Source organism: Crocuta crocuta, unplaced genomic scaffold, assembly GCF_008692635.1.
Source record: "Crocuta crocuta isolate KB4526 unplaced genomic scaffold, BGI_CrCroc_1.0 scaffold219, whole genome shotgun sequence".
Taxonomy (NCBI): domain Eukaryota; kingdom Metazoa; phylum Chordata; class Mammalia; order Carnivora; family Hyaenidae; genus Crocuta; species Crocuta crocuta.
Window position 1 is genome coordinate 6,337,163 of NW_027551572.1, and position 14,275 is coordinate 6,351,437.

The window sequence follows — 14,275 nt, forward strand, 5'->3', positions numbered from 1 at the left end:
AGCAACACTGAGCAATCTGGTGCATTTTTGAAATGTTCCAGAGGCTTCCGTGGTCTCCAAACCCAAGGTGCACTGTGGATAGCAGAACTGCTTTTGTCAGGAGCATGCTGGCCAGGAGAGTCGGACCCGGTAAAATAGGGGCAAGGGCTCTTCTGGCTCCTCTGCGGGGCAGTGGGGCCGCTGCGTTGTAACTGTCCCTTGTGCAAGATACCTGTAGACAGATACCCGCTGGGCGCCTGTATGTGCCAGCTGCTGTGCTTACTATGTGAGCAAAGGTATTGAAAATCATGGTGTTTTTCCCTGGATAAAGAACAAAACCCAAAGGTTTACCCTTAGTTTTCTAAGTCATGGCTGTTCTGTTTAAGTATAACTTAAAAAAGGACTGAGGACCACAGATTTGCTGAATCAGCAAAGAGTGTTAACACTGTAGTTTAGAACACTCAGTCTGAAAGCACATCCACGAGACCAGATCCTTCCAAAGCCGTCATCCTGGGCAAGTTACTCTTCTTAAGTTTCTTTACCTGTAAAAGGGGGACATAAATATTACTTGCCTCATAAGGCCATTGTGGGGATTAAAAGAAAACCCAGGTAAATTGAGGAATAATTATTTAGTAACATTGTTATATGCTGGGAGAATACAGCCCCTGTTTACAGGGGTTCCAAGCCCAATGGGAGAAACAGAAAAGTGCTAGTAAACTCAGGAGTATTCACTGGGCAATCAAGGAAGACTTCACAGAAGAGGCAACCTTTAGCTGAGCATTGGAGGAGTTCATCAGGTAGACAAAGACAGGGAAGAATCCTCTGGACAGTGCCAGCAGCTTGTACAAAGAGAGACAGGAAAGAGCATGGTCCAATCAGAAAAACACAGAGTTATTGAAAGGTAAGAATTTTTTAAAGAATAAAATCATGACTCTCATAGAATTATAAATTGAATGTCAATCATAGGTTTTATTTAACTCATTAATTAATAAGGAAGCCAGGAAAGATGTCACAAATGGTTCAAAGGAGAATTCAAAGAATATTCATATGTACGTGGCCCAAAAAGAATTTACAAATAGGTATAAAACTGGTCAATATCCACAGGGCAAAAATCTGCATCTCCAGAGACAAAGTTTGTACTTCCGTGGGCAAGAATCATTTGCTGCACTTTCAGGAATGTACAACTTTCAGAAATGAAATATGAAATAGTCTACGGCTTATGGAAATAAAATATAGTCTACAAATTAGAGACATAAAACAGCTCAAAACTAAGGAAAGATGAAGATAACTTGATAGGATGCACTGAACAGGACCCCTGGTAATTTTTTTTTTGGCCCATTTTCAAAATGTTCACAATTTTTCCTGGCAGTGGGTTAGGTTTATTGGAGAACCAGAGGGGAGGGTGGGAAGGAGCTGGGAGAGAGGGAGATGGGCCTGAGGTGCAGCCAGGGATCAAGTATAGAGCCTTGACCATCATGCTAGGAGTCAGAAGTTCTCTGCAGCCTATGCTGTAAGGGATGGATCATGGGCGACCAAGGCTGGAGTATGGGCCCCAGGGAAGAAGTGAGGTCTTGAACCAAGGCAGGGAGAATGGAGATGAGGCATGGGAGTGAGCTGCATATGAAAGGAAGGGACATCTGGGATGACTCAAGTTGTGGGAGGAGAGAGGGATGTGTCTGGAGAGGCCTTGAGGGAGGAGCCCTTCTGAGTGTATCCCAAGGGTGCTATTTTCTCGGGAGGCCCTCACTGAGTCACTTGGAAATGTGGACCTTTGACTCTGACCTGAGCTCTCAGTTAAAGAGAAGAAAATTTCAAACAGATCGCTTTCTTGGGAGAAAATGCATGCTCTGATTTTTCTGTCCATATTTTCTAAATACTCTGATTCCCGAGATATAGTTTGGAAAAATCTTATAACAACCTCTCTCCCTAACCCATTTGGATCCCTTGGTTCTGTCATGTAAAGGGGTGTTCATTTTACTGGTTTCCTTACAGTACTGCCCTACCCTCAGCCTTTCTCCTCTCTTCTCTGTCCTGTCCTGGGGAAAGCTCGACTTTCCCATATTGCATCACCAGGCTCCCTCCGTCCTCTGCCTTCTGGTTGGTTTGGTGCCTGGAGCGTAGGAGGGGAGAGAGGCAGGGATATTTGTTTCTGCAGCCCCCTTCCTGCTTTGGTGGCAATCTGACACTGCAGAGTCCCCTCTATGACCACAGCCATTCCTGGGCTTCAGCTCCCAACCAGGCTGTCCAACACCTCCTTCTCCCTTTGCCTCTCCAGGCCTGAGAATGTGATATGGTTGCATCGTGCTGTCCAAAATTCCTCTGTAGGAGTCCTAACCCCCGGTCCCTCAGCACATAACCTTATTTGGAATAGTAAGATATAATTGTAGATATAAGTAGTTAAGCTAAGATGGGGTCATAGTGGAGCATGGCAAGCCTCTAATCCAATATGGCTGGTGTCCATATGGAAAAGGGAGATTTGGGCAGAGGCACACTGGGAGAACACCATGTGAAGATTGGATTTATGCTGCCACAAGCCAAGGAACTGCCAGAATCTAGGAGAGAAGCCTCAAACAAATTTATCACTAGAGCCTTCAAAAAGAGCCTAGCCTTACTGACACCTTTCAGGCTTCTGAACTCCAGAACATTGAGACAACAAATTGCTATTGTTGAAACCACTCAGTTTGAGGTAACTTGTTACGGCAGCCCTAGCAGATGAATACACGGTAGTAACAGCTTTCTGCTGTTGCTGGGTTCCTTGATTCCACCTATACCTCCAAATAACGGCCCTTCCATTAAACAATCTCTTCAGAACTCCCAGTTGAGAGTGCTGTCTCTCTCTGGCCAGGACTATCACTGTAGATTCACAATTGGGTACCAGGTGTGATTCCCCCTTTCCCCTTTGCCTTCCCTGTTGAGAAACGGTATGTTCCTGATCTTTATATGCTCTTCTGAGTTGATTCGTGTTAGAATCATTGTTAATGGGAAACTCAGGAGTATTATTGTAGAGGGCAGTTTGCATTTTTATATCCCGCCATGTCTGTGAATGTCAGCATGCCAGAGGAGAAGGTGGTATCAGGAAACACACACACCACTTCCTCGTTGTTTCACACAGGAGGCGACTCTTGAGTATTAGTGCCTACCATCTGGATGACTGGCTTGGCATTCTAGGCCCTCATGCTTGCATTTCCATGTTGGGATGGCATCCATGTAAGGGTCTTCACCTTAAACTCCTGGAAAAGCAATATTAGACCTAAATAGACACACTTGTTTGTGTCAAGCCTAGTGTAGCGGAAGGGCTTGTTGTGCACCGTGGAGTGCTTCATCTTGTCTGCTCCTGCAGGCTGGAAACACAAATATCTCTTTATCCCAAGCAGCCTTTTTCTCTCATCTTCTCATGAGCCTCTGAACAAAGCTTAGCCTGTGTTCTTTGGCGAGGTTTCCAGATTTCTCCTCTTACCAGCACAATGAAAAGATCTCTTCTTCACCCTAGTAGTTGTATTTATTTTCTCCAGTTAGGACAAGGCACATCACTAGTTATTATCAGGGGTGATAAAGTGACACTTAAGCAGGGTCATACAGATGGCAGAAGTCCATACTGTTAATTTCCTCAGACTTGAAATACCAGCATCCGTTCTTTTAACTGTGAGTGGCCCTTATGTGTTTAAAAGCTGGTTCGATTTATCTCTTTCTGGAACTATCTCTCCACAGAATGTTGTGCCAAACAAGTGGATTTGTGGTGGTTTGAGAATCCTCACAGCACTTCAGGAATAAAGTTTACAATAATAAATGTCTTTCATATTGTTACTTAATGTTTTCCAGCAGTTTTCAAAGTAGTTCTATTCATAAAAACCCTCTAGCCTATCAGAGTAGTTGATTCTGTCTCAGTTTATGAACCATCTTTTTCCTGGCCAGGGTAGCTCCTGGTTTATAGATAGTAAACAGTTAAATATTTTTTATCTTAATGTTTTTATTTGTGGTGGGTAATCTGGCTTTCCATTTTGGGGAGTATTATAAAACTGCTTTTTAATTTATTTTTATTTTTGAGAGAGAGACAGAGTGTGAGTGGGGGAGGGGCAGAGAGAGAGGGAGACACAGAATCCAAAGCAGGCTCCAGGCTCTGAGCTGTCAGCACAGAGCCCGATGTGGGGCTTGAACTTGCCAACCATGAGATCATGACCTGAGCCAAAGTTGGACGCTTAACAGTCTGAGCCACCCAGGCGCCCCAAAACTGCTTTCAAGAAGCATAGGTGATGTATAAATTTGACAAATGTTTTAGAAGGCGAAATGACCAAAAAGTATAGGAGAGTTTGTAAAAAATTCCTCACTCAGCAAATAGTTCCAATTTCCCAGAAAGCTTTTAGTGCAATCCAAATACAAATAGAAGAGAAAGAAAAGTCAGAGGCTTATCTCTTTGCCCAGCCTTAAGGGAACACATGGGTCCATTCTCATGGTTGTGGCTGAGCCACTCCAGCCAAGCTCAGCATCTTACAGGAATGTTTAGAGACCCATCACCCTCTGCTCAAGGCACCGTCAGGGTTTCCTCCTCAGATCCAGGAGTGTGCCTTGGGAAGGACTTGCTTGATCTATGAAGAAGGTGCCTCCTTGGGAAGCCAAGACTGTGCCCCTCTGTTGGTGACTCCTGCAATGAACAAAGCCCCACCTCAAATATGCTGGGGGCAGAGCCAGCAGTAGGCTGCAGGAGGCTCTCATAGGACCATGTAATGTTCACATGCTGTATTGGTTCCCTAGGGCTGCTCTAACAAATTACCGCAGACATGATGGCTTAAAAACAACAGATACTTATTCTCTCACAGTTCTGGAAGCCAGAGGTCCGAAATCCAGGTGTTGGCAGGGTTAGTTTCTTCTGGGAGTTCTGCTTCTTTTTTTAATGTTTACTTATTTTTGAGAGAGAGAGAGCACAAGTGGAGGAGGGGAAGAGAGAGAGGGGGACAGGGGATCCAAAGCAGGCTCCATGCTGACAGCAGAGAGTGTGATGCAGGGCTCCAACTCAGGAACCATGAGATGATGACCTGAGCTGAAGTCCTACGCTCATCTGACAGAGCCACCCAGATGCCCCTGGGAGTTCTTCTTTATTTTTATTTACTTTTAATTTTTATTTTAGAGAGAGAGAGTGCGAGTGGGAAGGAAGGCACAGAGAGAGAGAGAGAGAGAGAGAGAGAGAGAGAGAATCTTAAGCAGGCTCCATGCTCAGTGTAGAGCCTGACATGGAGCTGGAACCCATGAATCATGAGATCATGTCTTGAAGTGAAATCAAGAGTGTGATGCCCAACCAGCTGCACCACCCAGGCACCCCTCTTCTGGGAGTCCTAAGGGAGAACCCACCCCAGCCCAGTCTCATAGTTTCTGGTGTTTGCCCGCCATCGTTGGTGTTCCTCAGCTTATAGGCACATCACTCCACTCACTGCCTCTGCCTTCACATGGCCTTCTCTGTGTGTCTGTCCAAATTTCCCTTTCCTTAAAAGGACAGCAGTCATTCATTGGTTTAGGACCTACCCTAATCCAATATTAACATACCTTCACTTGATTACAACTGCAAGGATCCTATTTCTAAATAAGGTCACATTTGCAGGTACCAGGTGTTTGGACGCTTCAATTTATCTTTTTGGTGGACACAGTTCTACCCAGTGTGCATGGTAAGTAGGGGCCACAGCATTTTAGAATTGAAGAATGATGCTCAAGTGACTGGGATCCAACCCTAGCTTTCCACTCGTACTGTGTTAGGAGCTGACCATGCTCTGTCTCTGCTTGTCAGCAGGATGAAAGGATAATAGCAGTGCCCACCCCTGGAGCCTCTGGGGGGGATTAGATGAGAATATCTGTGTGAAACACTGTGCCCGGCACAGACCAAACTCCAGTAAATGTTACATAACCTTATATAGCCTCCGCATATGTCCAGTCAGCCTCTCATAAACTAGGATGTGTCATGCGGGACCCGTGCAATAAAAAATGACACTTTCCTGCTGGTCTGGGGAATATGAGTAAGCTTTGGGAATCAAGAATATGGGCTTATGTATGGTTATATTTTGATTTGAAAGAATAACCCTTTTGATGATTATACAACACTGTGGTTTCTTATATAAACTGTCAAATGATATCTTCTATTTGAACAAGGCTTCTCAGTTTTCAAAGTATAGCATTTTCATTTCATTCTCCTATAAACCCTGCGACCATGTCAGGGTAGGTGTTGATAATCTCATTTTATGGATAAGGAAACTGAGACAAGGGTAAGAGATTTACTTTAGATCAGCGAGTATAGAAGAGAAGTCTGGCTGGCCACCTGATTTATATTCTCTCCTTTTCTTTGCCAACAAGACCCCTATAAAGTTCAGATTGTGATATGTCCAGCTAAAAAAGAACATTCCCAGACTCTTTTGACAACAGGGCTGGCCAGTGATGTGTAAGCAGCAATGGACAACGGGGAGCTTCCAAGGCAACCCTTTGAAGAAGGCCAATTCATTTGGCAACAAACCCATTGCTAACCTGGGGTGTGTGCATGTCTGTGTGTGTGTGTGTGTGTGTGTGTGTGTGTGTGTGTATACTCATTTTCATCTAAACTCAGGGTTCGTTTGTTAACATTTGAAGTCTCTAATCAGGAATCCATACCCCAGGGTATGATGGGTACTTTTGGAGGGTCCTGGTCAGGAGTCCACTCTCCAAAGATGGCAAAAGACAACCACTTGTATCTTAACTAGAGGGCCTCTTAATTAGCATGAGGATTTTCCTGGATGAAATGTGGATCAGCTAGAAACATTGTAAAGGTACCTGTTCCCTTGCATAGTGTGATAGTAGAGTCAGCCCGCTAGTTTAGACCCTTTTGGACTTGTGCTAGGACAGGGGCTTTTGAGTTTTGTTCCCTGATGTGTACTAGAGGATTCAGCCACTAATGCAACTAGAAGTTGCACTAATTCTGTTATTGACATGCTGTCACTTCTTCCTTCCTTAAGTGAACTTTCCATGCAGGGTGTCAGTGGCTACTGCTCTGAGCTTATTAAACGAGTGGTATGACATTTTTGTGCCTGCTTATTTGTAAATGTTTTATGTGTGGCAGAATTCTGAATGAGATCTGTCCTCATTTTGACACACCTCACAGGGAGGTAGTTGAGGTGGGGAAATGAAAGCTCTCACCCACCTCAAACTAGTGGGGTTCACCATTATCTATCAACAAAAGAACCTGATGAATGCAAATGGCCAAATTGGGCAGCCTGTTCAAACCTGGCAGCCATGTTTGAACAGGTGATGGTCCTACCTGCTGTGGTTACTTAAACAGAGGGAGACACGGGCCCCAGCAGTGCCCGTTCGGTCCTTTCTCTTGCAACTTTGGAATTGAGACTGAAAAAATAATGTCGTCAGGCTATACTTATTGCTAAAATGGAGGTAATGTAAGCCCAGGCAAGGTGGGGAGGATTTGTGGATGGACAGGGAGGGAAGGAGGTCTGCCAAGAGAGAAGGAGGGGCCACACATGCGTGGAGACAGGGATAGGAGGTCATGTGGCCCTGAAGAATGAGGATGGGAGAGCACAAGACTGCAGGATGCTTCCTTAGTTCCCACTGGCTGACTAGTTCTGGGGAATGTCTGACTGATCTTGCCCTGAGGTTCTCTGTATCTTTATAGTAGATTACTGCTTATTTTTGCTTAAGTGAGTTTGAAGTGCTTTCTGTTACTTTAACCAAAAGAACCTTGATGCAATTCAATATCATGCTGGAATGTATATAAATACCTTCTTAAAAGGTTTGCATATCTGTAGACTCTATTAATATCCATTCCTCCCAACTCCATTAACATACATCTTGAACACGCACGCATACACACAACTCTCTGTGCACTTATATACTCTGTTCAATTACCGGATTGAAACTCCCCACATACCTAGATACCTTAGCAGCACATTTATTTCTCAGACTCCATAATACACTTGATTAGGTTTTAAGCAGACTTGAATAGATCAATGAAAAGAAAAATATTGCAAAACTTTTCTTTGAGCTGAGTCCTCCTTCTTATCAGTAAATTAAGTTCCAGGTGAGATGAGTTTACAGCAGACCTCACAGCACAGTTCTTGGGTGGATTCCTGTTCTTTACCGTACAAAGCACAAGAAAAGAAGTTCACATGTGAAGAACGGTTCCATTCATTAGTCGTTCTTTCACCGCATGGGTATGTCTTGAGCCTATCATGTGCTCTGCTCTGTTCCAGTTGCCGTGAATCCAAAGGTGAGTGAGATTCAGTCCCAGGGTGAATCATACCCAGGGCGATTTCTCAAATCTCAATTATATTTCCTGGTTTTTCAGTTTTCTCTTGCCATTCCCATACCACTGTGACAGATTCTGTGCCTCTAGGTCCTCACTTTTTCATTCTTTCTTTCTTGAAGTTTAATTTTTTTGGTCTGTCTGGAATTGGGGAATGATCACTCTCCTTTACTTAGGATTCTTTCCCCAATATGTCACCCATCAGGATGTGGTGTAACTTTGACCAGACCAGATACACTCATCCTGGGGACTTCATCCTGGCTGTTCCCTCTGCTAGGAGAGCTCTTGCCCAGGTATCATCCCATTCCATCATCCCCTTCAAGTCTTCATGCAAACATTACCTTCTCTTGACCACCTGCCTCAGTACTCCTGATCCCCCTCCCATCTCCTAAATTTTTCTTTCCCCATAGCATTTCCTATCTTCTCACATGCTGTATAATATACTTATTTTTTAATGCTTATTGATGGCTAGAATGTAAGCTCTCCAAGCGTAGGGATCTTTGTTTTGCTCATGCTCCAAAGGCCTAGAACAGTCCCTGGCATACGGTAGGCCCACTATGAACGTTTGCTAAGTGGTGATATGGGTGGTGGTATGGGGGCAAGTCCACTTGGGTGAGACACAAAGGCAAACAATTGAAATCTACTTGCAGTCAGGTGTTTGGATCTGTACTCACTCAGGTGACCCTAACAAAGGCAGTGCTAAGATTAGAAAGCACAGAGGTTAGTTGGAGCTAGTTTTATCAATTTGGATGAAGTATAGTGTCCACAGGTACACAAAGCAGTTGGCATCCATGGGCAGAAAATATACGTACCTGTGACATTCTTTTTTTTTTTTAATTTTTTTAAATGTTTTATTTATTTCTAGGAGAGAGAGAGAGAGAGACAGCGTGAGCAGGGGAGGGTCAGAGAGAGAGGGAGTCACAGACTCTGAAACAGGCTCCAGGCTCTGAGCTGGCAGTCAGCACAGAGCCTAACGCGGGGCCCAAACCCACAAACCGCGAGATCATGACCTAAGTGAAAGTTGGACGCTTAACCGACTAAACCACCCAGGTGCCCCGTACCTGTGACATTCTTTATGAGAACATGGATGGATAGAAATATTGATGGGGAGTAGTTTAGACTGCATATTATATTAGCATTTACATGTAATACTTTAATATTTAAGGCTGTGGCTTTCCTCTTGATGTAATTAGTTGTTAGGTTTATGTAAAGCTATTAAAAGAGCACCATTTAAAAAGAAAAGAGGGGGGAGGGGAGGGGGGTGATGGGCATGGAGGAGGGCATTTGTGGGGATGAGCACTGGGTGTTATATGGAAACCAACTTGACAATAAACTTTAAAAAAAAAAAAAGAAAGAAAGAAAGGAAAAGAGAAAGTTGGACTCCAATGGGGCAAACATGGAAGATCAGATTGTGATGTGTACATGAGATATTTACCGAACATTGATTGGTTCCAGGCAACATGGTAGTGTGGAAGACACTAGTTCTGATTTGGGAGGTCCAGGTCAAGTTTTGGCTTGGCTTCTTCCCTGGGGTCTTTGGGTAAGTAATTTCATCTGTTTGGGCTTGCCTAGACCATCTGTAAAAGAAGGGGATTGAACCAGATAAACATTAAGATCTCTTAGAGCTCCTAAGGGCTGTGATGGTGGTGGTGGTGGTGGATGTGTTGGGCATTGTGCTGTATTCTGTGTCCAAAAGAAGAATAAAGTCAATCCCAAGCCCTCATGCAGGTCAATATTCAGCAGGTGAAATATGCACCAAATCTTACTTAAGTTTATAAAGGGGCGAAATGATACAGGAAAACATTTCTGTTTCTTTAATGATTACTAACTTAAAAATGTATCATGAAGTATTGGACCATTTTAAGTCAAAAAATGGAGACATTGATCTTCTAAGGAAAGGAAGATCATCTAACATAAGGATAAGATAGAGGCACAAAGAGAACTGGAATACCCCTTCCTGCAATGGACTGAATGTTTGTGTCTTCCCCGCTCCCAAAGTCATATGTGGAAATCCCAACCCCTGATGTGATGGCATATGGAAGTGGGGCCTTAGTTCATGAGGGTGGGGACTTTGTGAACTGGATTGGTGCCCTTATAAAAGAGGTCCCAGAGAGCTCTCTTGCTCTCCTTTCACGTTGTGAGGCAGCAACAAGATTTGTGCCACCTGGAGGGAGCCCTCACAGAACCCCACCGTGCTGGTACCCCAGTCACAGACTTCTTGCCTCCAGAACCATCAGAAATAAATTCCTATTGTTTCTGAGCCACCTACTCCATGATACGTTATGGTACAGCCTAACTGCCTCAAAGTCACAGGACTTAGTTTTCCTTCCTTCCATATTCCTAAAGATAATCATGTAGGACTTTTCAGTTTTTTCCCCAAATCACCACATTTAACTTTTCAAACTAAAGAATTGCCCTTTTCATGGAAAATCTGGATTTCATATGGAAGAGGAAACATAATAAAGAAATAATTATGTCACAGGGCACCAGGCAAGTATTCCCTTCCCTCCACCAGGGTCAAGGCCACTGTTAACTCATCTGAAAAATGGCAGTGCTGTGTACCTACCCAACTTGGCTATTATTATGAATATCATCTTTAGCATAATAGGCAATTAAATTTAATTTTATGTTAATGATAATTTAACAATTTGCCAAAAATAATACACAGACGCCCTCCCCTATCCCTAAGTTTTACAGGAGAAATGAGGTCCAGGGAGGTGAATCAGTTAACCCAAGGATACACATCCAGTGCCTGGTAGATCCAAGGTTAGAATCTCCTATTCAATAAGCCCAGGGAACTGCACTGTGTTCTGTGGACTATAGATGAGCATATGTCTGCAGAGCAAGTGTGAAATCTAAGTAGTGGTAAAGGACTTTTGGTTAAATATGGCTGATTGAAGACTTTCTCTTCCAAAATCCCAACTAAAAATTCTAGTAGAAGAATAAAAAAGGTATAAATGCACAAAAACGGATGCCCTGGAAGGGGAACTCTATAGATTTTGAAATGGCTGCATAGTTTGGGCAGATGGAAAGCAGATAGAGAGGTAGCGGCTGGTTTAGCCCGCAGGGAGGCATTCCAAGAACCTCTACAGGAACCCCAGAGAGGCTTAGGTTCTGTGGCACCAGGTATGTGGGAAGCAGGGAGGAGTTAGGGCACTGAGTACAGAGGATTGCTGGGAAGTTTGGGTCTAGATCCCCAAGTGCCCTTCCCACCCATGCAACCAGGCAATGCCTCCCCTTCCCGTTCCTCTGCCGCCTGCTTGCATAGCCTGGAAGGTCTTTTCTAGAAGCATGGAGCAAAAAGGACTCTGAACATAGCCACCTTATATACAGCATGGGACAGGAAGGAGGTTTGATACCCAGGGAAAGTGGAAAATCAGTACTGAAGTCACCCCTGCACGGTGGTAATTCTCCTACACAGATCCTGCTTATGCTGGCAGCCAGCATCCTCTTTTCTAGCAGGACGCCAGGGTTCTGCCCTGGGGGAACCGAGCGGCTACAGAGGAAAGCCCTACAGAGCATGTCATTTGGGGTCCCACCCTGAAAAGGCTGGCTCACTGCCTGGTCTCTGTCAATGAAATTCACCAGCTGATAAGCCCTGCCCACAGGCCTCAAAGCAAACCCACAAATCAAGATTCTGTGATTTTAGTCTTCAATGTGAATGAACATCCAGAGGTTGTCTGATTCTGGGGAGGAAAGCCTTCAATATGAAACAGACCAAAATCAGTCAAGCAGGAAAAAGATATAGGAGGAAAGAGAAACAAAGCAGAGGGAACAGAGTATAACTTCTCAACACACACAAAACATATACTTAATGCTTAATACCCTTAGGGAGTTAAGAGACAGTGCTGTACCCATTAATCAGAAGCAGGATGCTTTAATTCAAGAATGATAAGAGAACAAGGCAGAGGAATTTTTTGAAGTTAAAAATAGAAGAGCTAAAAAAGGAAGATTTGATAGATGATACAGTGGGAAAAATCTCTCAGAAAGATGAGCAAAAAACCAGAGATGACCAATAGGAAAGAAATGATAAAAAAATTAAAGGTCTGAACCAATAAAGCCAACAGTCACCTAATAGGAATCCCAGAGAGAATAAAGAAAATGAAGGCGAACGACTTGGGAAACAATACCAGAAAATTTCCTTGTGGGTTTCAAAAGATCCACAGCAGGTCACATCACTTCAAGGTTTCAGCAACTGTGAATAGGGAGAGAATCCTCAGCGTGTCCCTACATGGGTAAAACTGCCTCTGTTCAAAGGAACATGAATTGGAATGGCGCAGGACTTCTCCATAGCAACACTGGATGCCAGAAGACAAAGGAAATCAGATTATAGTTGGTTTCTATCCTCAGCAGTGAACAATATGTCACAGTGTAAACATGGATTGTTGATTATACCAAAAATTATAACTCAGCTATTCTGAGAGAATAGGGGGAGGCAAAATTGGGAAAAGGATGTCACAGTCTACTGACCTAACAGGAAGCCAATAAATGGTGTCCCAAATGGATCAACCAATAGCTGTATAAGCTTATTATTTAGAAATCTGGGGGAAAATATAAAAAATAACGGACTTATCAAGGGGAGCAGGAGACTTTTTTTTTTTTATTATAGGTCTTGTGTTATTGGACTTTCTCATCTACTTGCATGTAGATGATAAGATCCATGGGAGAACCTTGAAAAAAATTCCCTCTTCCCGTTTCCTGATCTTGGTAGCTTTGCTGTCTCAGAGGAGGTGGCCTGATCTTGGCTATCTCATAACCGCTTCGATGTGAGGCGATCTAGATTCCCCTTGCTTGGGTTTCGGGTGCTTGCTTTGTGGCAGTGTTGTCACATCAGGTGGAAGAGAAAGAAGTCCCCAGTATGGCTTTGTGCCTAAGCTCACATGGGCAGATAAAATACGTGAACTTTGTTCTTTGTTTTCATGGTGATATTTATGCAAAGTTATTTTCCCTCTTGGTGTTTATCTTTTGGCCAGAGTTGTAAGGACGGGATGGACTCAGGTGGTGAGTAATGGCTGAGTCCCATTGTTCCCCCTTGTGGTGACCCCACCCTGAGCCTGAAAGCCAGCATCAGCTTCATGCCGTCCAGTGGGGTAAAACCAGCCTTGCCTTTGATGTCCTGTGAGTTGTAAGACTTTTTTTTTGCTTTGATATTAACATGAACTTGGGTTTGCATAAGCCAACATAGGACAATCATGTCACGAAGAACCAAAGCTTAGAAGTTACATGCAATGAAAATAAATCCTTGAAAAAGTTGGAGTGAGAGGAGAAATCTAGATTAGGCAACAAACTATGGAGCCCCCCAATTTAAATGTTAATGGGCAGACCTCTCTGAAGTGCTATAGCTCAGGAAAAAGAATTAAAATATATGCTGTAGGAGCCTTATCTCTTTGGTGTTTGCCTTCCCGTCTAAGGGGTCTCCCTCCTAGGAATCACAAATTCCTGGAGTGCCTTATCAAAGGGGCTGCTTTCCTGGAACTTTTATTTGAGGGAGAGGCTGTAGCCAGCAGTGAGGCCCTGAGGGAGGAGAGGATGCTGCTGCCAGGAGCAGCAGCCAAAGATGAGTGTCCCTCAGGAGCCAGTAGTGAAGCTGCAGACCTCCCTGCAAAGGCGGGTGGGGCCCTGGGCCAGGACACGGTGCTTCCTTTCCTGTGGGGCTTCCTTCTTCTCCCTTCAGGGCTTGAGGTCTGTTTTCACCTTACCAGGCCAGGGAGCCCTCACAAGACAGTATCCAGGCTCTACTGCCCACTCTGTGCTTCTTGCTCCTTTCCCAACCCCCCTCCCTTCTCCCTCTTTTTTCCCGTCCTCCTTTCCTTTTTCTTTTTTTTTTTCTTTAATATACTTTATTGTCAAGTTGGCTCACATACAGTGTATACAGTGTGCTCTTGGTTTTGGGGGTAGATTCCCATGATTCATCACTTACATACCACACCCAGTGCTCATCCCAAGTGCCCCCTCAATGCCCATCACCCATTTCCCCCTCTCCCCCACCCCCCTCCATCAACCCTCCATTTGTTCTCTGTATTTAAGAGTCTC

General features: G+C 44.1%; 1 long non-coding RNA gene across 2 annotated transcripts; it reads right to left on the reverse strand.

Annotated features, from left to right (window-relative positions):
* Window positions 1-332: 332 nt before the first annotated feature.
* On the reverse strand, window positions 333-12,497 carry LOC144220831 (uncharacterized). 2 transcript variants are annotated; one of them, XR_013331871.1, is made up of 4 exons: window positions 12,373-12,497; window positions 9,678-9,819; window positions 9,055-9,103; window positions 7,873-8,071 (listed from the first exon to the last, which is right to left on the reverse strand). It is a non-coding gene; the product is annotated as an uncharacterized LOC144220831 (long non-coding RNA). The 2 variants fall into 2 exon arrangements; XR_013331869.1 differs by lacking the exons at window positions 7,873-8,071; window positions 9,055-9,103 and adding an exon at window positions 333-521.
* Window positions 12,498-14,275: the final 1,778 nt, after the last annotated feature.